This window comes from Bos indicus x Bos taurus, chromosome X (genome assembly GCF_003369695.1).
Source record: "Bos indicus x Bos taurus breed Angus x Brahman F1 hybrid chromosome X, Bos_hybrid_MaternalHap_v2.0, whole genome shotgun sequence".
In the NCBI taxonomy this organism is placed as follows: Eukaryota; Metazoa; Chordata; class Mammalia; order Artiodactyla; family Bovidae; genus Bos; species Bos indicus x Bos taurus.
This window is the reverse complement of record NC_040105.1, coordinates 72,348,744-72,370,239: the sequence shown is the minus strand read 5'-3', so window position 1 is coordinate 72,370,239 and position 21,496 is coordinate 72,348,744.

Below are 21,496 nucleotides of genomic sequence, written 5' to 3'. Positions count from 1 at the left end.
AGAATGAAGCAGCGAAAAGACTAATAGAGTTTTGCCAAGAAAATGCACTGGTCATAAAAAACACCCTCTTCCAACAACAAAAGAGAAGACTCTACACATGGACATCACCAGATGGTCAACACCGAAATCAGACTGATTATATTCTTTGCAACCAAAGATGGAGAAGCTCTATACAGTCAACAAAAACAAGACCAGGAGCTGACTGTGGCTCAGATCATAAACTCCTTATTGCCAAATTCAGACTTAAATTGAAGAAAGTAGGGAAAACCACTAGACCATTCAGGTATGACCTAAGTCAAATCCCTTATGATTACACAGTGGAAGTAAGAAATAGATTTAAGGGCCTAGATCTGATAGATAGAGTGCCTGATGAACTATGGAATGAGGTTCGTGACACTGTACAGGAGACAGAAATCAAGACATCCCCATGGAAAAGAAATGCAAAAAAGCAAAATGTGTGTCTGGGGAGGCCTTACAAATAGCTGTGAAAAGAAGAGAAGCAAAAAGCAAAGGAGAAAAGGAAAGATATAAGCATCTGAATGCAGAGTTCCAAAGAATAGCAAGAAGAGATAAGAAAGCCTTCCTCAGTGATCAATGCAAAGAAATAGAGGAAAGCAACAGAATGGGAAAAACTAGATATCTCTTCAAGAAAATTAGAGATACCAAGGGAAATTTTCATGCAAAGATGGGCTCGATAAAGGACAGAAATGGTATGGACCTAACAGAAGCAGAAGATATTAAGAAGAGATGGCAAGAATACACAGAAGAACTGTACAAAAAAGATCTTCAAGACCGAGATAATCACAAAGGTGTGATCACTCACCGAGAGCCAGACATCCTGGAATGTGAAGTCAAGTGGGCCTTAGAAAACATCACTACGAACAAAGCTAGTGGAGTTGATGGAATTCCAGTGGAGCTATTTCAAATCCTGAAAGATGATTCTGTGAAAGTGCTGCACTCAATATGCCAGAAAATTTGGAAAACTCAGCAGTGGCCACGGGACTGAAAAAGGTCAGTTTTCATTCCAATCCCAAAGAAAGGCAATGCCAAAGAATGCTCAAACTGCCGCACAATTGCACTCATCTCACATGGTAGTAAAGTAATGCTCAAAATTCTCCAAGCCAGGCTTCATCAATATGTGAACCATGAATTTCCAGATGTTCAAGCTGGTTTTAGAAAAGGCAGAGGAACCAGACATCAAATTGCCAACATCTGCTGGATCATGGAAAAAGGAAGAGAGTTCCAGAAAAACATCTATTTCTGCTTTGTTGACTATGCCAAAGCCTTGACTGTGTGGATCACAAGAAACTGTGGAAAATTTAAGAGATGGGAATACCAGACCACCTGACCTGCCTCTTGAGAAACCTTTATGCAGGTCAGGAAGCAACAGTTAGAAGTGGACATGGAACAACAGACTGGTTCCAAATAGGAAAAGGAGTACGTCAAGGCTGTATATTGTCACCCTGCTTATTTAACTTCTATGCAGAGTACATCATGAGAAACGCTGGACTGGAAGAAACACAAACTGGAATCAAGATTGCCGGGAGAAATATCAATAACCTCAGCTATGCAGATGACAGCACCCTTATGGCAGAAAGTGAAAAAGAACTAAAATGCCTCTTGATGAAAGTGAAAGTGGAGAGTGAAAAATTTGGCTTAAAGCTCAACATTCCGAAAAAACTAAGATCATGGTCCGGTCCCATCACTTCATGGGAAATAGATGGGGAAACAGTGGAAACAGTGTCAGACTATTTTTTTCGGCTCCCAAATCACTGCAGATGGTGACTGCAGCCATGAAATTTAAAGACGCTTACTCCTTGGAAGGAAAGTTATGACCAACCTAGATAGCATATTCAAAAGCAGAGACATTACTTTGCCAACAAAGGTCCGTCTAGTCAAGGCTATGGTTTTTCCCGTGGTCATGTATGGATGTGAGAGTTGGACTATGAAGAGCGCTCAACGAAGAATTGATGCTTTTGAACTGTGGTGTTGGAGCAGACTCTTGAGAGTCCCTTGGGCTGCAAGGAGATCCAACCAGTCCATTCTGAAGGAGATCAGCCCTGGGATTTCTTTGGAAGGAATGATGCTGAAGGTGCAACTCCAGTACTTTGGCCACCTCATGCGAAGAGTTGAGTCATTGGAAAAGACTCTGATGCTGGGAGAGATTGGGGGCAGGAGGAGAAGGGGACGATGGAGGATGAGATGTCTGGATGGCATCACTGACTTGATGGACGTGAGTCTGGGTGAACTCCGGAAGTTGGTGATGGACAGGGAGGCCTGGAGTGCTGTGATTAATGGGGTCGCAAAGAGTCGAACACGACTGAGCGACTGAACTGAACTGAACTAATATAAGCCCATTCTCTGTTTCCTATCCAGAGACTTTCCTTTAGCATTTGTTAAAAGCTGATTTGGTGGTGATGAATTATTTAAGATTTTGCTTGTCTAGAAAGCTTTTAATTTTTTTACCTACACATCTGAATGAGTTTGTTGTTGAATAGAGTAATCTTGGTTGTGGGTCTTTTCACTTTCATCCCTTTATGCATATGCTGCCATTCCTTCTGGCTTGCAGAGTTTCTGTTGAAAGATCAGCTATTAGCCTTTTAGGGATCTCCTCATATATTATTATTATTTTATTTTAATTGGAGGACAATTAATTTACAATATTGTGATGGGTTTTGCCATACATCAACATGAATCAGCTGTGGGTGCAAATGTGTCCCCCCATCCTGGACCCCACTCCCACCTCCCTCCCCACCTCATCCTTCTGGGTTGTACCAGAGCACTGACTTTGAGTGTCCTGCTTCATGCCTCAAACTTGCACTGGTCATCTATTTTACATATGGTAATATACATGTTTCAGTGCTATTCTCTCAAATCATCCCACCCCCACCTTGTTCAACATAGTCCAAAAGTCTGTTCTTTGTATCTGTGTCTCTTTTCCTGCCTTGCATATAGGATCATCATTCCCATCTTTCTAAATTCTGTATATATGTGTTAATATACTGTATTGGTGTTTCTCCTTCTGAGTTCAATCTGTAAAATAGGCTTGAGTTTCATCCACCTCATTATGACTGACTCAAATGACATATAATAACCAAGCTAACAGACATTAAACACAAATATTAAAAGCAACAAAGAAAATCAACAAGTAACATGCAAGAGAAAAATCCATATTATTAATAGCTGATCTTTCAGCAGAAACTCTGCAGGCCAGAAGGGAATGACAGAATATCTGTAAACTATGATAGGCAAAAATCTATAAGCAAGATTAATCTACCTGGAAAGGATCTCATTTAAAATTGATGGAGAAATCAAAAGCTTTTCAGACAAGTAAAAGTTAAGAAACTTTAGCACCACCAAAGCAGCTTTACAAAAAATGTTAAAGGGACTTATATAGGCAGAAAATACAAGATAAGGGAAAGACCTACCAAAACAAACTCAAAACAATTAAGAAAATGCCAATAGGTATATATATAATGTAAATAGATTAGATGCTCCAACCAAAAGACAGAGACTGACTGAATGGATACAAAACCAAGACCCATATATAAATAAGAGATGCACTTCAGACCTAGAGACACATACAGACTGAAATTAAAAGGATGGAAAGATATTCTATGTATATGGAAATCAAAAGAAAGCTGCAGTGACAATTCTCATTTCAGACAAAATGGAGTTTAAAATAAAGAATGTTACAAAAGATAAAGAAGGACACTACATAATTATCAAGGGAACAATCCAAGAAAAAGACATGACAACTGTAAATGTTTATGTGCCCACCATAGGAGCACCTCAATACTTAAGGCAAACACTGCTGCTGCTAAGTCGCTTCAGTCATGTCTGACTCTGTGCAACCCCATAGATGGCAGCCCACCAGGCTCCCCCATCTCTGGGATTCTCCAGGCAAGAACACTGGAGTGGGTTGCCATTTCCCTCTCCAATGCATGAAAGTAAAAAGTGAAAGTGAATTCCCTCAGTTGTGTCTAACTCTTTGCAACCCCATGGACTGCAGTCCATCAAGCTCCTCCATCCATGGGATTTTCCAGGCAAGAGTACTGGAGTGGGGTGCCATTGCCTTATCCGAAGGCAAATACTAACAGATATAAAAGTAGAAATTGACAGTAACACAATAATAGTAGGGGAATTTAACACCCCACTTAGACCAATGAATAGATCATCAAAAGAGAAAATCAATAAGGAAATACAAAGCTTAAATGAAACATTAGACAAAATGGATCTAATTGATTTCTTCAAGACTTTCCATCCAGACGCAGAACAATACACTTTCTTCTCAAGTGCATATGGAACATTCTCCAGAATAGGCCACATCCTGGGTCACAGATCAAGCCTCAGTAAATATAATAAAATTGAAATCATGTCTTGTTGAGGTCCTTTAATGGACCGGAACCTGGTGGTCCAGAGTTAATGATAAGAAAGTAAAGGAGAGACAAAGAGGCTGATATTCCTTGGTTTATGCAGAAAACCAATAAAGTCCCTGACATGGGGCTTGCTCTGTTCCCGAAGCCCTCAGACGCCCTCTTGAAATGGTGAAGGTGCAGAGTGCCTTCCTGAGAGGGTCTTAGAAGCCCGGGCAGGAAAGTGAACTCAGAGGGCCTCATGGAGCTTGCTCTGTTTACGAAGGCCTCAGGCGCCTTCTTGAGGTGGTGAAGGCACAGAGCGCCTTCTCCAGAGGGTCTTAGAAGCCCAGGCAGGAAAGTGAACTCAGAGGGCCTCTGAGCTCCAAAGAAATAGCCCAAGAGAGAGAAATAGAGAGAGAGAAAGAGAAAGAAAGACACGGAGACCAAAGCTCTGGTGGAGCAAAGGTGTTTTAATCAACATGGTGTAGGCATATATACTGTAGTTATTCTCAGCAAAGATAAAGATTAAAATTTCAGACTTACAAAACATAGGCGATCCATATTAAAGAGAGAGAGAGAGTTGTAAACAATCACTTTTACTGTATGGTTCACAAGAAGGAAGAGGGTACTTATCACTGTACTGAAAAACTAACGAAGGAAATGCCTGGATCCCTCAGCCCTGGGAGAGGCTTGCCTCTATTCTTAAGGAAGAGAGGATTCCTGACAGATCCAAAACAGCACACAGGAAGCCTCCTGTTAAATGCTTCCTGACAATTTCAAGCATCTTTTTTTGACCACAACACTATGGTACTAGATATCAATTATAGGAAAAAATAATAAGAAAACAAAGACATATGGAGATTAAACAATACAGTTCTATGTAATGAACAAATAACTGAAGAAAAAAGGGAAATAAAAAACTTCCTAGAAACAAATGACAATAAAAACACAATGACCCAAAACTTATGGGATGCAGCAAAACAGTTCTAAGAGGGAAATACAAAGCAATAAAATTTTACCTCAAGAAACAAGAAAAACATCAAATAGAAAATCCAACTCTACACCTAAAACAGTTGGAAAAAGAATAAAAGAATGCCAAAGTTAGTAAAAGGAAAGAAATAATAAATACAAGAGCAGAAATATATTAAAAACAAATAAAGGAAATAAGTAAAGATTAATAAAACTAATAGCTGGTTTATTTGAGGAGATAAGCAAAACTGACAAATCATTAGCCAGATTCATCAAGAACAAAAGTGAGAAAAATCAATCAACAAAATTGGGAATGAAAAAGCAGAGTTTACAAGAGACAATGCAGAAATACAAAGGGTCATGAGAGACTATTATGAGCATCTATATGCTAATAAAGTGGACAATCTAGAGGAAATGGACAGATTTTTAGGAAAGTTCAACCCTCCCAAACTGAACCAGGAAGAAATAGAAGTTATGAACAAATAAATTACAAACACTGAAATCAAAGCTGTGATAAAAAATCTCCCCCCCAACCCTCAAAGAAAAGACCAGGGCCAGATGGCTTCACAGGTGAATTCTATCAAATATTTATAAAAGAGCCAATGCCTATCCTTCTGTAACTCTGCCAAAAATTCAGAGGAAGGAAAACTTCCAAACTCACTCTGAGGCCACCATCACCCTGGTACCAAAACTAGACAAAGATATCACAAACAAGAGAATATTACAGGCCAATATCACTGATCAACATAAATGTAAAAATCCTCTACAAAATTTTATCAAAGAGAATTGAAAAACACATTAGGGTCATCCACCATGATCAAGTCAGGTTTATCCCAGGGATGCAAGGATTCTTCAATATACATAAATCAATCATTATGGTACAACATACTAGCAAATTGAAAGATAAAAATCATATGATCATCTCAATATATGGAGACAAAACTTATGACAAAATTCAGCACCATTTGTGAAAAAACTCTTTAAAAAATGGGCATAGGAGGAACCTAACTTAATGCAATAAAGGCCATAGACAACAAACTCACAACAAACATTATTCTCAATGGTGAAAAACTGAAAGCATTCCCTCTACAATCAAGAACAAGATAGGGTGCCCACTCTCACCAGTATTACTCAACATAGTTTTGGAAGTCATAGCAATCAGAAAAGAAGAAAAAGAAAATGAATCCAGATTGAAACGTAGTAAAACTCTCACTGTTTGCAGACTCCATAATACTGTGCATAAAAACCCTAAAGATAGTATTAGAAAATAGTATATAATAATATATACTAGAAAATAGTATATAATAGTAGAGTAACAGTATATTTGTTGCAGGATAAAAAGTCAATACACAGAAATCATTTGCATGCCTATATACTAATAATGAAAAATCAGAAATATAAATTAGGGAATCAATCCCATTTACCATTGCAACAAAAGGAATAAAATAAAAAATAGACCCTTGTGGTGCAGGGGGTGGGCCTGGCTGCCAAAAGAACACACAAGCCCTGCAGCTGGCCAATGAGATGAAACAAATGTGCAGAAGCCCCACGACATAGACGGTAGGACCAGGGAGCTGAGGCAAGTGCACACAAGCCCTGCAACATAGAGGGTCTGCCCAGTGAGATGAAACAAGTGCACACAAGCCCCACAACACAGAGGGAAGGTCCAGGGAGCTGAGACAAGTGCACACAAGCACTGTGACACAGAAAGTGAGCTCAAGAGCCTGAGGGAAGCCCACACAGTCTCTGTGACAGAGAGCATGGTCAGGGAGCTGAGAAAAGATCCACACACGCCTCTACATAGCAAGCTTCAGCCAGCAGTGCAGGGCGGGACCAGGGAACAAAAGCATGGACAATGATTCCAGGGACCAGTAGGGGGCTAGTGGCAGGGATATGCTGAGAGGGCCACTTTGAAGCAGCTGCTGAAATAGACGCGTCTAACACTGCTAAGGGGCTTCCCTGTGGCTCAGGTGGTAAAGAATCTGCCTGCAGTGTGGGAGACCTGCACTGGTCATAGCAAAAACCCTCTTCCAACAACACAAGAGAAGACTCTACACATGGATATCACCAGATGGTCAACACCGAAATCAGATTGATTATATTCTTTGCAGCCAAGATGGAGAAGCTCTATACAATCAACAAAAACAAGACCAGGAGCTGACTGTGGCTCAGATCATGAACTCCTTATTGCCAAATTCAGACTTAAATTACAGAAAGTAGGGAAAACCACTAGACCATTCAGGTATGACCTAAGTCAAATCCCTTATGATTACACAGTGGAAGTAAGAAATAGATTTAAGGGGCTAGATCTGATAGATAGAGTGCCTGATGAACTATGGACGGAGGTTCGTGACATTGTGCAGGAGACAGGGATCAAGACCATCTCATGGAAAAGAAATGCAAAAAAGCAAAATGTCTATCTGAGGAGGCCTTACAAATAGCTGTGAAAAGAAGTGAAAAGCAAAGGAGAAAAGGAAAGATGTAAGCATCTGAATGCAGAGTTCCAAAGGATAGCAAGAAGAGATAAGAAAGACTTCCTCAGTGATCAATGCAAAAAAATAGAGGAAAGCAACAGAATGGGAAAAACTAGATATCTCTTCAAGAAAATTAGAGATACCAAGGGAACATTTCATGCAAAGATGGGTTTGATAAAGGACAGAAATGGTATGGACCTAACAGAAGCAGAAGATATTAAGAAGAGATGGCAGGAATACACAGAAGACCTGTGCAAAAAAGATCTTCACGACCAAGATAATGACACTGGTGTGATCACTCACCTAGAGCCAGACATCCTGGAATGTGAAGTGGGCCTTAGAAAACATCATTACGAACAAAGCTAGTGGAGTTGATGGAATTCCAGTGGAGCTATTTCAAATCCTGAAAGATGATGCTGTGAAAGTGCTGCACTCAATATGCCAGCAAATTTGGAAAACTCAGCAGTGGCCACAGGACTGGAAAAGGTCCGTTTTCATTCCAATCCCAAGGAAAGGCAATGCCAACGAATGCTCAAACTGCCACACAATTGCATTCATCTCACATGCTAGTAAAGTAATGCTCAAAATTCTCCAAGCCACGCTTCAGCAATACATGAACCTTGAACTTTCAGATGTTCAAGCTGGTTTTAGAAAAGGTAGAGAAACCAGAGATCAAATTGCCAACATCTGCTGGATCATGGAAAAAGCAAGAGAGTTCCAAAAAAACATCTATGTCTGCTTTATTGACTATGCCAAAGCCTTTGACTGTGTGGATCACTATAAACTGTGGAAAATTCTTCAAGAGATGGGAATACCAGACCACCTGACCTGCCTCTTGAGAAACCTTTATGCAGGTCAGGAAGCAACAGTTAGAAGTGGACATGGAACAACAGACTGGTTCCAAATAGGAAAAGGAGTACGTCAAGGCTGTATATTGTCACCCTGCTTATTTAACTTCTATGCAGAGTACATCATGAGAAATGCTGGGCTGGAAGAAACACAAGCTGGAATCAAGATTACCGGGAGAAATATCAATAACCTCAGATATGCAGATAACACCACCCTTATGGCAGAAAATGAAGAGGAACTAAAAAGCCTCTTAATGAAAGTGAAAGTGGAGAGTGAAAAAGTTGGCTTAAAGCTCAACATTCAGAAAACTAAGATTATGGCATCGGGTCCCATCACTTCATGGCAAATAGATGGGGAAACAGTGGAAACAGTGTCAGACTTTATTTTTGAGGGCTCCAAAATCACTGCAGATGGTGACTGCAGCCATGAAATTAAAAGACGCTTACTTCTTGGAGGAAAAGTTATGACCAACCTAGATAGCATATTGAAAAGCAGAGACATTAGTTTGCCAACAAAGGTCCTTCTAGTCAAGGCTATGGTTTTTCCAGTGGTCATGTATGGATGTGAGAGTTGGACTTGTGAAGAAAGCTGCATGACGAAGAATTGATGCTTTTGGACTATGGTGTTGGAGAAGACTTTTGAGATTCCCTTGGACTGCCAGGAGATCCAACCAGTCCATTCTGAAGGAGATCAGCCCTGGGATTTCTTTGGAAGGACTGATGCTAAAGCTGAAACTCCATTACTTTGGCTGCCTCATGTGAAGGGTTGACTCATTGGAAAAGACTCTGATGCTGGGAGGGATTGGGGGCAGGAGGAGAAGGGGACAACGGAGGATGAGATGGCTGGATGGCATCACTGACTCGATAGACGTGAGTCTGGGTGAACTCTGGGAGTTGGTGTTGGACAGGGAGGCCTGGCGTGCTGCGATTGATGGGGTCACAAAGAGTCGGACATGACTGAGCAACTGAACTGAACTGAACTGAAGGAGACAAAGAACTGTATACAGAAAATTACAAGACAATGAGGAAAGAAATCAAAGATGACATAAACATATGGAGACATATTCTATGTTCCTGGGTAGGAAGAATCAATATTGTGAAAATGACTATACTACCAAATGTAATCTACAGATTAAATGTAATTCCTGTCAAATTACCAAAGGCATTTTTCACGTAAGTAGAACAAAAAATCTCACAATTTATTTGGAATCACAAGATATCCTCAGTAGCCAAAGCAGTCTTGAGAAAGAAGAATGAATCTGGAAGAATCAACTTACCTGACTTCATACTATACTACAAAGCTATAGTCATCAAGACAATATGGTACTGTCACAAAAGGAGAAATATAAACCAGTGGAACAAGATAGAAAGCTAAGAAATAAACCCACAGACCTATGGGTACCTTATCTTTGATAAAGGATGCAAGAACATGCAATGGGAAAAGATAGTCTTTTAAATAAGTGGTGCGGGGAGAACTGAAAAACTCCAGGTAAAAGAATAAAATTAAAACACTTCCTAACACCATACACAAAGATGAACTCAAAATGGATTAAAGACCTAACCATACAATGAGAAAGTATAAAACTCTTAGAAGAAAACAAGCAGAACACTGTATGACATAAATCATAGCAAGACCCTCCATGGCCCATCTCCTAGGATATTGGAAATAAAAACAAAAGCAAACAAGTGGGACCTAATTAAACTTAAAAGCTTGTGTGCAGCAAAGCAAATTATAAAAAAGGTGAAAAGACAACCCACAGAAAGGCAAAAAATAATAGCAAATGAAAAAGACAAAAGATTAATTTCAAAAATATATAAGCAGTGTATACAAATCAATACCAGAAAAACAAACAACCCAATCAAAAAGTGGACAAAAGATCTAAACAGACATTTCTCCAAAGAAGACATCAGTTCGTTCAGTTCAGCCATTCAGTCATGTCTCACTCTTTGTGACCCCATGGACTGCAGCACACCAGGATTCCCTGTCCATCACCAACTCCTGGAGCTTTCTCAAACTCATGTTCATCAAGTTGATGATGCCATCCAACCATCTCGTCCTATGTTGTCCCCTTCTCCTCCCACCTTCAATCTTTCCCAGCATCAGGGTCTTCTCAAATGAGTCTGTTCTTCTCATCAGGTGGCCTAAGTATTGGAGTTTCAGCTTCAGCCTCAGGCCTTCCATGAATATTCAGGACTGATTTCCTTTAGGATAGACTGGTTGGATCTCCTTGTGGTTCAAGGGACTCTCGAGAGTCTTCTCCAACACTACAGTACAAAAGCATCAATTTTTTGGCACTCAGCTTTCTTTATAGTGCAAACCTCACATCCATACATGACTACTGGAAAAACCATAGCTTTGACTAGATGGACCTTTGTGGGCAAAGTAATGTCTCTGCTTTGTAATATGCTGCCTAGGTTGGTCATAACTTTTTTTCCAAGGAGCAACAGTCTTTTAATTTCATGGCTACCATCACCATCTGCAGTGATTTTGGAGCCCCACAAAATAAAGTCTCTCACTGTTTCCATTCCCCCCCACCATTTACTTGCCATGAAGTGATGGGACCAGATGTCGTGATATTAGTTTATAATGGTCACTTCAGATGACCATTATATCAACTACTGTGGGCAAGAATCCCTTAGAAGAAATGGAGTAGACATAATAGTCAACAAAAGAGTCCGAAATGCAGTACTTGGGTGGAACTTCAAAGAAGACATAATAAACACATGAAAAGATTGTAGAAGTACAAGTCAAATCTACAATCAGATATCACCTCACACCAGTCAGAATGGTGATCACCAAAAGATCCACAAACAACAAGTGCTGCAGAGGGTGTGAAGCCTAGGGAACCCTCTTGTACTGCTAGTGGAACTTGTACTGCTAGTGGGAATGCAAATTGATACAGCCACTACGGAAGACAATGTGGAGTTTCCTTTAAACACTAGGAATAAAACCACCATATGATCCAGCAATACCACTTCTAGGTATATACCCTGAATAAACCCAAACTGAAAAAGATCCATGCACGTACCCCAATGTTCACTATTTATCCCAATGACACTATTTACAATAACTACAACATGTAAGCTACCTAGATGTTCATCGACAGACGAATGGATAAGGAAGCTGTGGTACATATATACAATTGAATACTACTCAGCCATAAAAATGGAATGCATTTGAGTCTTTTCTCATGAGGTGGATGAACTTGGAGCCTATTATACATAGTGAAGTAAGTCAGAAAGAGAAAGACAAATATTGTATATTAGCACATATATATGGAATTTAGAAAGATGGTGCTGAGGTACCTGCATGCAAGGCAGCAAAGGAGATGCAGATGAAAGAACAGACTTTTGAACTCAGTGGGAGAAGGCAAGGGTGGGATGATTTGAGAGAATAGCATTGAAACATGTATATTACCATATGGCAAATAGATGGCCAGTGTGAGTTTGATACAAGAAGCAGGGCACACAAAACTTGTTCTCTGGGACAACCTAGAGTGATAGGGTGGGGAGGGAGGTGTGAGGGGGGCTCAGGAGAGGGGGACACATGTACACCTATGGCTGATTCATTTGGATGTATGGCAAAACCATCACAATATTGTAAAGCAATTATCCTCCAATTAAAATAAATTAATTAAAAAACTATTTAGCCTTTTTTTCTCTGTTGCTTTAAGCCTCTGGATAATTTCAAGAGTTCTGAAAAAGTTAATCCTGACAATCTTTGCATTTTTCATTGCTTTTATCAATAATTGAATTTTTGGTAATCCTTACTCTACTATTTTTACTGAATACACCCTGGACATTTTGTGTAAGCAAAAAGAAGTTAAAAGAATGAACTTGGGAGGAGATGATACCATGGGGCACTTTCATTTTGATGGAGGGATCTATTAAGTACAGCCTATGGAGGTGGAGTCACATCAGGATATACACATGTATGAGCTGAGTGATGTGTGGAGGGGAGTTCTATGGTGTAGTTTCAAATATTTATGGGCTTGAGTCTTTGGAAGATAGTGATAAAACCATGCTTAACAATTGCCCTGAGGACTTCTCCAGTGGGGACATTTAAAGTTATTTTATTTATGCACTGGGGTTCATGAAGGAAGTCACTTTAGAGATGGTGATATTTGAATGAGTTTTCAAAGAAGATACCCAGACATGCTCAATAAAGGTTGTTCAAGTGATTTTAAATCTCCCTTAGAATCTATGAAGGCATCAGAAACCTGTAAGACTATGATAATTAATTTCCCATAGAAATACTCAAATGATTTCCCTGATTTTTTTTTTAACTTTCTATAACATTAGTTGGTAATGCCTCTCAGTTCAGTCACTATCTTATCCCTATATCTTGTGTGACTATAAAAAAATGATCAGTTTCAACTAAATATTTCAACTATAACCTAAGACCATTCTTGGGCTTCCCAGGTGGCACTGTGCTGTGCTTAGTCTCTTAGTCCTGTCCAACTCTTTGTGACTCCATGGACTGTAGCATGACAGGTTCCTCTGTCCATGGGGATCCTTCAGGCAATAATACTGGAGTGGGTTGCCATGCTCTCCTTCAGGGGATCTTCCCAATCCAGGGATCAAACCCAGGTCTCCCACACTGCAGACAGATTCTTTACCATCTAAGCCACCAGGGAAGCCACCTCCACCCCAGGTGGCACTAGATGTGAAAAAAAAAGAAAAAAAGCCTGCCATTGCAGGAGATGGTATAGATGCGGGTTCAATTCCTGGGTCAGGAAGATTCCTGTGGAGGAGGGCATGGCAATACACTCCAGTATTCTTGCCTGGAGAATCCCAAGGAGAGAGGAGCCTGGCAGGCTATACTCCATAGCGTCTCACAGAGTCAGACATGACTAAAGTGACCTAGCATAAGCAAGCAAGACCATTCTCACATATACCAGTTTTCAGTCTCCCTTTGAAAGTGAAGAGGTGATTTTCCTCCATGACATGTATATCAAAAAGACCTGTTACTTTTGCATGTCCTACTATGTGTGTATGTGGGGGGAAGGAGTTGTTATGGAGCTAAAAGAAATGTGGAGTCCATTTCACAGTTATATGTATACTCTACTGGGAAACTCAATTGGTTGTTTGACCACATTATTCAAATTATATTTTAATGTTCCAATTCTTCCCATTCAACTAGTTATGATTTTAGAAATGAAGATTCTGTAATAACACAGAATATGAGAGATGAATAGGGAAGCACCTGGGATGGATGATATATAATATCAGCAGTTATGGGAAGTATAATATGACTCATCACTTTTCTATATCTTTACAATTTTATTTTAAAATATATGACAATATTGTTAATGTTTTCAGAAAAATGAACAAAGTACACCTTTTTTTTTACTCTTTATTTTTTTAAATTTTATTTTATTTTTAAACTTTACAATATTATATTGGTTCTGCCATATATCGAAATGAATCCACCGCAGGCATACATGTGTTCCCCATCCTGAACCTTCCTCCCTCCTCCCTTCCCATACCCCCCCTCTGGGTCGTCCCAGTGCACCAGCCCCAATCACCCAGTATCGTGCATCGAACCTGGACTGGCGACTCGTTTCATATATGATATTATACATGTTTCAGTGCCATTCTCCCAAATCATCTCACCCTCTCCCTCTCCCACAGAGTCCAAAAGACTGTTCTATACATCTGTGTCTCTTTTGCTGTCTCGCATACAGGGTTATTGTTACCATCTTTCTAAATTCCATATATATGCGTTAGTATACTGTATTGGTATTTTTCTTTCTGGCTTACTTCACTCTGTATAATAGGTTCCAGTTTCATCCACCTCATTAGAACTGATTCAAATGTATTCTTTTTAATGGCTGAGTAATACTCCATTGTGTCTATGTACCATAGCTTTCTTATCCATTCATCTGCTGATGGACATCTAGGTTGCTTCCATGTCTTGGCTATTATAAACAGTGCTGCGATGAACATTGGGGTACACGTGTCTCTTTCCCTTCTGGTTTCCTCAGTGTGTATGCCCAGCAGTGGGATTGCTGGATCATAAGGAAGTTCTATTTCCAGTTTTTTAAGGAATCTCCACAATGTTCTCCATAGTGGCTGTACTAGTTTTCATTCCCACCAACAGTGTAAGAGGGTTCCCTTTTCTCCACACCCTGTCCAGCATTTATTGCTTGTAGACTTTTGGATCGCAGCCATTCTGACTGGTGTGAAATGGCACCTCATAGTGGTTTTGATTTGCATTTCTCTGATAATGAGTGATGTTGAGCATCTTTTAATGTGTTTGTTAGCCATCTATATGTCTTCTTTGGAGAAATGTCTATTTAGTTCTTTGGCCCATTTTTTGATTGGGTCATTTATTTTTCTGGAATTGAGATGCAGGAGTTGCTTGTATATTTTTGAGATTAGTTGTCAGTTGCTTCATTTGCTATTATTTTCTCCCATTCTGAAGGCTGTCTTTTCACCTTGCTAATAGTTTCTTTTGTTGTGCAGAAGCTTTTAAGTTTAATTAGGTCCCATTTGTTTATTTTTGCTTTTATTTCCAATATTCTGGGAGGTGGGTCATAGAGGATCCTGCTGTGATGTATGTTGGAGAGTGTTTTGCCTATGTTCTCCTCTAGGAGTTTTATAGTTTCTGGTCTTACATTTAGATCTTTAATCCATTTTGAGTTTATTTTTGTGTATGGTGTTAAAAAGTGCTCTAGTTTCATTCTTTTACAAGTGGTTGACCAGTTTTCCCAGCACCACTTGTTAAAGAGATTGTCTTTAATCCATTGTATATTCTTGCCTCCTTTGTCAAAGATAAGGTGTCCATATGTGCGTGGTTTTATCTCTGGGCTTTCTGTTTTGTTCCATTGATCTATATTTCTGTCTTTGTGTCAGTACCATACTATCTTGATGACTGTGGCTTTGTAGTAGAGCCTGAAGTCAGGCAGGTTGATTCCTCCAGTTCCATTCTTCTTTCTCAAGATCGCTTTGGCTATTCGAGGTTTTTTGTATTTCCATACAAATTGTGAAATTATTTGTTCTAGTTCTGTGAAGAATACCGTTGGTAGCTTGATAGGGATTGCATTGAATCCATAAATTGCTTTGGGTATTATACTAATTTTCACTATATTGATTCTTCTGATCCATGAACATGGTATATTTCTCCATCTATTAGTGTCCTCTTTGATTTTTTTCACCAGTGTTTTATAGTTTTCTATATATAGGTCTTTAGTTTCTTTAGGTAGATATATTCCTAAGTATTTTATCCTTTTCGTTGCAATGGTGAATGGAATTGTTTCCTTAATTTCTCTTTCTGTTTTCTCATTATTAGTGTATAGGAATGCAAGGGATTTCTGTGTGTTGATTTTATATCTTGCAACTTTACTATAATCATTGTTTAGTTCTAGTAATTTTCTGGTGGAGTCTTTAGGATTTTCTATGTAGAGGATCATGTCATCTGCAAACAGTCAAAGTATACCTTTGAAGATATTATGCGAGTAGATAATTTTAGATATTCCTACTAAAGACCAGGACTGATTTAGGCAGGTATCAGAGCAGATAGACTAATTACGTGTCTCCATTTTATTTTACTATTGGAAAATAATGTTCGGAGAAGACAAGTACAGAAATCACCATATTCAGTGAGAAATTTTGTAATATACATGTACTTTAATGGTATCATTTGCAGGGATCTCAAAGTAAATGAATCTCACTTCTACCAATCTCATTTCTATACTTAATAATGGAATAGTGTTACAATGATTGATGAAATATACTAGGTTAATATAATGTTGGCTTTTATTTCCTATGATTTAACTGGCACATTTACAAGCAAAACATGGTGGGAGACAAAAATAAGAATATTTTTGTCTTGGATTTTTTTAAACCACCATTTGGTGCTAAATTTAAAGTTGACTACTGTTATATGTGGATAGTATCTATGCTTTCTGGTAAAGTTTGAAGTACCAAACAAGGCACAATTTATCCTTGCATATTAAATGATCAAAAAGCTATCATGGTTGTGTCAGTAAGTCATTTTGTTCATTTCTTGTAATTACTTATTTTAGGTTAAGGTTTAGCCATCTGATATGTAGAGAAAAAAATGCATATTTTAGCACAAGGTTATTTACTGATATATTACTTTATGTTTCACTTAGGATACTTAATCCTGCAGAGATGCTAGGTTGTTGCTAAGGCTATAGAAACTTAGCAAACCATATCAAGTGTTACTTCATCTCTCTGATCACTTTTACCATAGTTCTTTATTCTTCTAATACTTGTATTCTAATCTATCTGTCACTCCATAGACTAATAACTAAGATGATTGTTTAGATATGTGGTCAGCATACAGATCTGAACTGAGACATCATCTAGCTCTGCTAACTGTATAATGGTGATATGTATGTGTGTGTGGTAGGGGGGTATATTCAATACAATGCTATATCATTTGACTAATTTCCTTGAATGATACTGTGATTTTATTCATTTCTCCATCAGTTACATTCTTATTCAATATACTGTAGATACCATCTATCTGAGAGAGAGGAGAAGGTAGTACATTTTACCAATATAAACTCAAATGAAATTTTGGAAATGAATGAATAACACTTTTTATTTTTATATAATTAGGCTACACAAATGGGATTATCTGTTGGTTAATCTATTATAAATGTTAAAATCAATTATATAGAGCCATAATTACTGAAGGTCAATTCATTCCCATTATAAATGGGGATTATGTACAAATTCCAGGGCAAAGTTAATTTCTAAGCATATTTTGTAAACACACTGCAAACAATTGATTTGGTGGTAATGAAATAATAAACATTTACCCATTACTGTAGTTGGTACATTGCTGCAAGTTTCACAGTGATTTTATTTTCAAATGTCATCTAATAATCTCTACAGTGCTTTTTTTCACAAAGTGTACAAAAGCACAAGATAAAGCAAAGGAAACAGATTTAAGAGCTATTAGGTAAATAAAACGATAAAATTATCATGGTATAATTCAAGCTGGACTTAGAAAAGGCAGAGGAACCAGATATCGAATTGCCAACATCCACTGGATCATCAAAAAAGCAAGAGAATTCCAGAAAAAATCTACTTTTGCTTCTCCACTATAACAAAGTCTTTGACTCTGTGGATCACAACAAACTTTGGAAAATTCTTAGAGATATGGGAATACCAGACCACCTTACCTGTCTCCTGAGAAATCTGTATGCAGGTCAAGAAGCAACAGTTAGAACCAGACATGGAACAAAAGAATGGTTCCAAATTGGGAAAGGAGTACACCAAGGCTATAAATTGTCGCCCTGCTAATTTAAATTATATACAGAATACATCATGAGAAATGATGGGCTGGATAAAGCTCAAGCTGGAATCAAGATTCCTGGGAGAAATATCAATAACCTCAAATACGCAGATGACACTACCCTTATGGCAGAAAGCAAAGAGGAACTAAAGAATCTCTTGATGAAAGTGAAAGAGGAGAATGAAAAAACTGGCTTAAAACTCAACATTCAGAAAACTAAGATCATAGCATCTAGTCCCATCACTTCATGGCAAATACATGGGGAAACAATGGAAACAGTGACAGACCTTATTTTCTTAGGCTCCAAAATCACTGCAGACGGTGACTGCACCCATGAAATTAAAAGATGCTTGCTCCTTGGATGAAAACCTAGACAGCATATTAAACAGCAGAGACATTACTTTGTCAACAAAGGTCCATCTAGTCAGAGCTATTGTTTTTCCAGTAGTCAGGTATGAATGTGAGAGTTGGACCATAAAGAAGGCTGAGCTCCAAAGAATTGATGCTTTTGAACTGTGGTGTTGGAGAAAACTCTTGAGAGTCCTTGGACAGCAAGATCAAACCAGTCAATCCTAAAGGAAATAAGTCCTGAATAGTCATTGGGAAAGACTGAGGGAAGGAGGAGAAGGGGACAATGGAGGATGAGATGGTTGGATGGCATTATCGATTCGATGGACATGGGTTTGGGTGGACTCCGGGAGTTGGTGATGGACAGGGAGGCCTGACGTGCTCTGGTTCATGGGGTCACAAAGAGTCGGACGTGACTGAGTGACTGAACTGAATTCATTGGAAGGACTGGTAATGTAGCTGAAACTCCAATGCTTTGGCCACTTGATGCGAAGAACTGACTCATTAGAAAAAACCCAGATGCTGGGAAAGATTGAAGGTAGGAGGAGAAGGGGATGTCAAAGGATGAGATGGTTGGGTGGCATCACCGACTCAATGGACATGAGTTTGAGCAGGCTCTGGGAATTGGTGATGGACAGGAAAGCCTGGTGTGCTGAAGTCTATGGGGTCACAAAAAGTCAGACAGGACTGAGCGACTGAACTGAATTGATATGAAAATAGTTTCCACCAAAAACCCCTGCGCTGTTTATATAACATTAAATATTTTGTCAACAGTAAAATACATTTTCCAAGATAGAATATACATGTCTCAGAACTATATAATGAGCACTAACATGGTTAACTAATCTGAGTGAGTGAATGAGTGAAGTCACTCAGTCGTGTCCGAATCTTTGCAACCCTGTGCACTATAGCCCACCAGGCTCCTCCATCCATGGGATTCTCCAGGTAAGAATACTAGAGTGGGTTCCCATTTTCATCAACATGAAAGCAAAGGTGCATATTTCACTAAATTCTAGACATTTCAGTTATCCCTTAGACACTCCACTGATACCCTTGAAATGTTCACATACACAGAGTAAATTCTTAAGAAAACTTCAAAATTTTTGTAGTAAAAGATTAAAATTAGTGACGTGAACTAAAATGCTAGAAGGCACCCAAAACGTTTGTATTTATAAACCTATATTTATATTTACTGCTTTTATAAAATGTTGAATTATTTAATGTTAAAATGTAGGTCTGTCTTGAAGTAGTGTAGGAAATCATATCCATAATTTTCCTAGGTGCTGGGTACTTACATTTAGAAGTTTCTGTTTCCCACTCAGTGATTACAGTTCTTTCATTGATATTTTCTTTAATGCTGAAGTTGGATTTGAAATAATTTAAACTTGAAACATGTCTTTAATGTAGATATTTTTTGGATCAGTTTGTTTGCTAGGCTGTCAAAGTTTTCTTCTGATTTATTTTATTTTATTTATATGTTAAAGGTTTATTTTATTTTTTAAATTTAAATTTATTTATTTTAATTGGAGGCTAATTACTTTACAATATTTTATTGGTTCTGCCACACATCAACATGAATCCACCACGGGCATACATGTGTTCCCCATCCTGAACCACCCTCCCACCTCCCTCCACATACCATCCCTCCGGGTCATCCCAGTGCACAGGCCCCAAGCATCCTGTATTGAACCTGGACTGGCTATTCATTTTTTACATGATATTATACATGTTCCAGTACCATTCCCCCAAATCGTCTTACACTCTCCCTCTCCCGCAGAGTCCAAAAGGCTGTTCTATACATCAGTGTCTCTTTTGCTGTCTCACATACAGGGTTATTGTTACCATCTTTCTAAATTCCATATATAGTTAGTATACTGTATTGGTGTTTTTCTTTCTGGCTTACTTCACTCTGTATAATTGGCTCCAGTTTCATCCACCTCATTAGAACTGATTCAAATGTATTCTTTTTAATGGCTGAGTAATACTCCATTGTGTCTATGTACCACAGCTTTCTTATCCATTCATCTGCTGATGGACATCTAGGTTGCTTCCATGTCCTGGCTATTATAAACAGTGCTGCAGTGAACATTGGGGCACACGTGTCTCTTTCAATTCTGGTTTCCTCAGTGTGTATGCCCAGCAGTCGGATTGCTGGGTCCTATGTCGCTAAGAGTCGGATATGACGGAGCGGCTTCACTTTCACTTTCCACTTTCATTCATTGGAGAAGGAAATGGCAACTCACTCCAGTGTTCTTGCCTGGAGAATCCCAGGGACGGGGGAGCCTGGTGGGCTGCCATCTACGGGGTTGCACAGAGTCAGACATGACTGAAGTGACTTAGCATATGGCAGTTCCATTTCCAGTTTTTTAAGGAATCTCCACACTGTTCTCCATAGTGGCTGTACTAGTTTGCATTCCCACCAAAAGTGTAAGAGGGTTGCCTTTTCTCCACACCCTCTCCAGCCTTTATTGCTTATAGACTTTTGGATCGCAGCCATTCTGACTGGCGTGAAATGGTACCTCACTGTGGTTTTGATTTGCATTTCTCTGATAGTGAGTGATGTTGAGCATCTTTTCATATGTTTGATAGCCATCTGTATGTCTTCTTTGGAGAAATGTCTGTTTAGTTCTTTGGCCCATTTTTTGATTGTGTCATTTATTTTTCTGGAATTGAGATGCAGGAGTTGCTTGTATATTTTTGAGATTAGTTGTTTGTCGGTTGCTTCATTTGCTATTATTTTCTCCCATTGTGAAGGCTGTCTTTTCACCTTGCTTATAATTTCCTTTGTTGTGCAGCTTTTAACTTTAATTAGATCCCATTTGTTTATTTTTCCTTTTATTTCCAATATTCTGGGAGGTGGGTCATAGAGGATTATGCTGTGATTTATGTAGGAGAGTGTGTTGTCTATGTTCTCCTCTAAGAGTTTTATAGTTTCTGGTCTTACTTTTAGAACTTTAATCCATTTTGAGTTTATTTTTGTGTATGGTGTTAGAAAGTGTTCTGCTACTGCTGCTGCTAAGTCACTTCAGTCTTGTCCTACTCTGTGTGACCCCATAGACGACAACTCACCAGGCTCCCCCGTCCCTGGGATTCTCCAGGCAAGAACACTGGAGTGGGTTGCCATTTCCTTCTCCAATGCATGAAAGTGGAAAGTGAAAGTGAAGTTGCTCAGTCGTGTCTGAACCCTCAGCGACCCCATGGCCTTCAGCCTACCAGGCTCCTCTG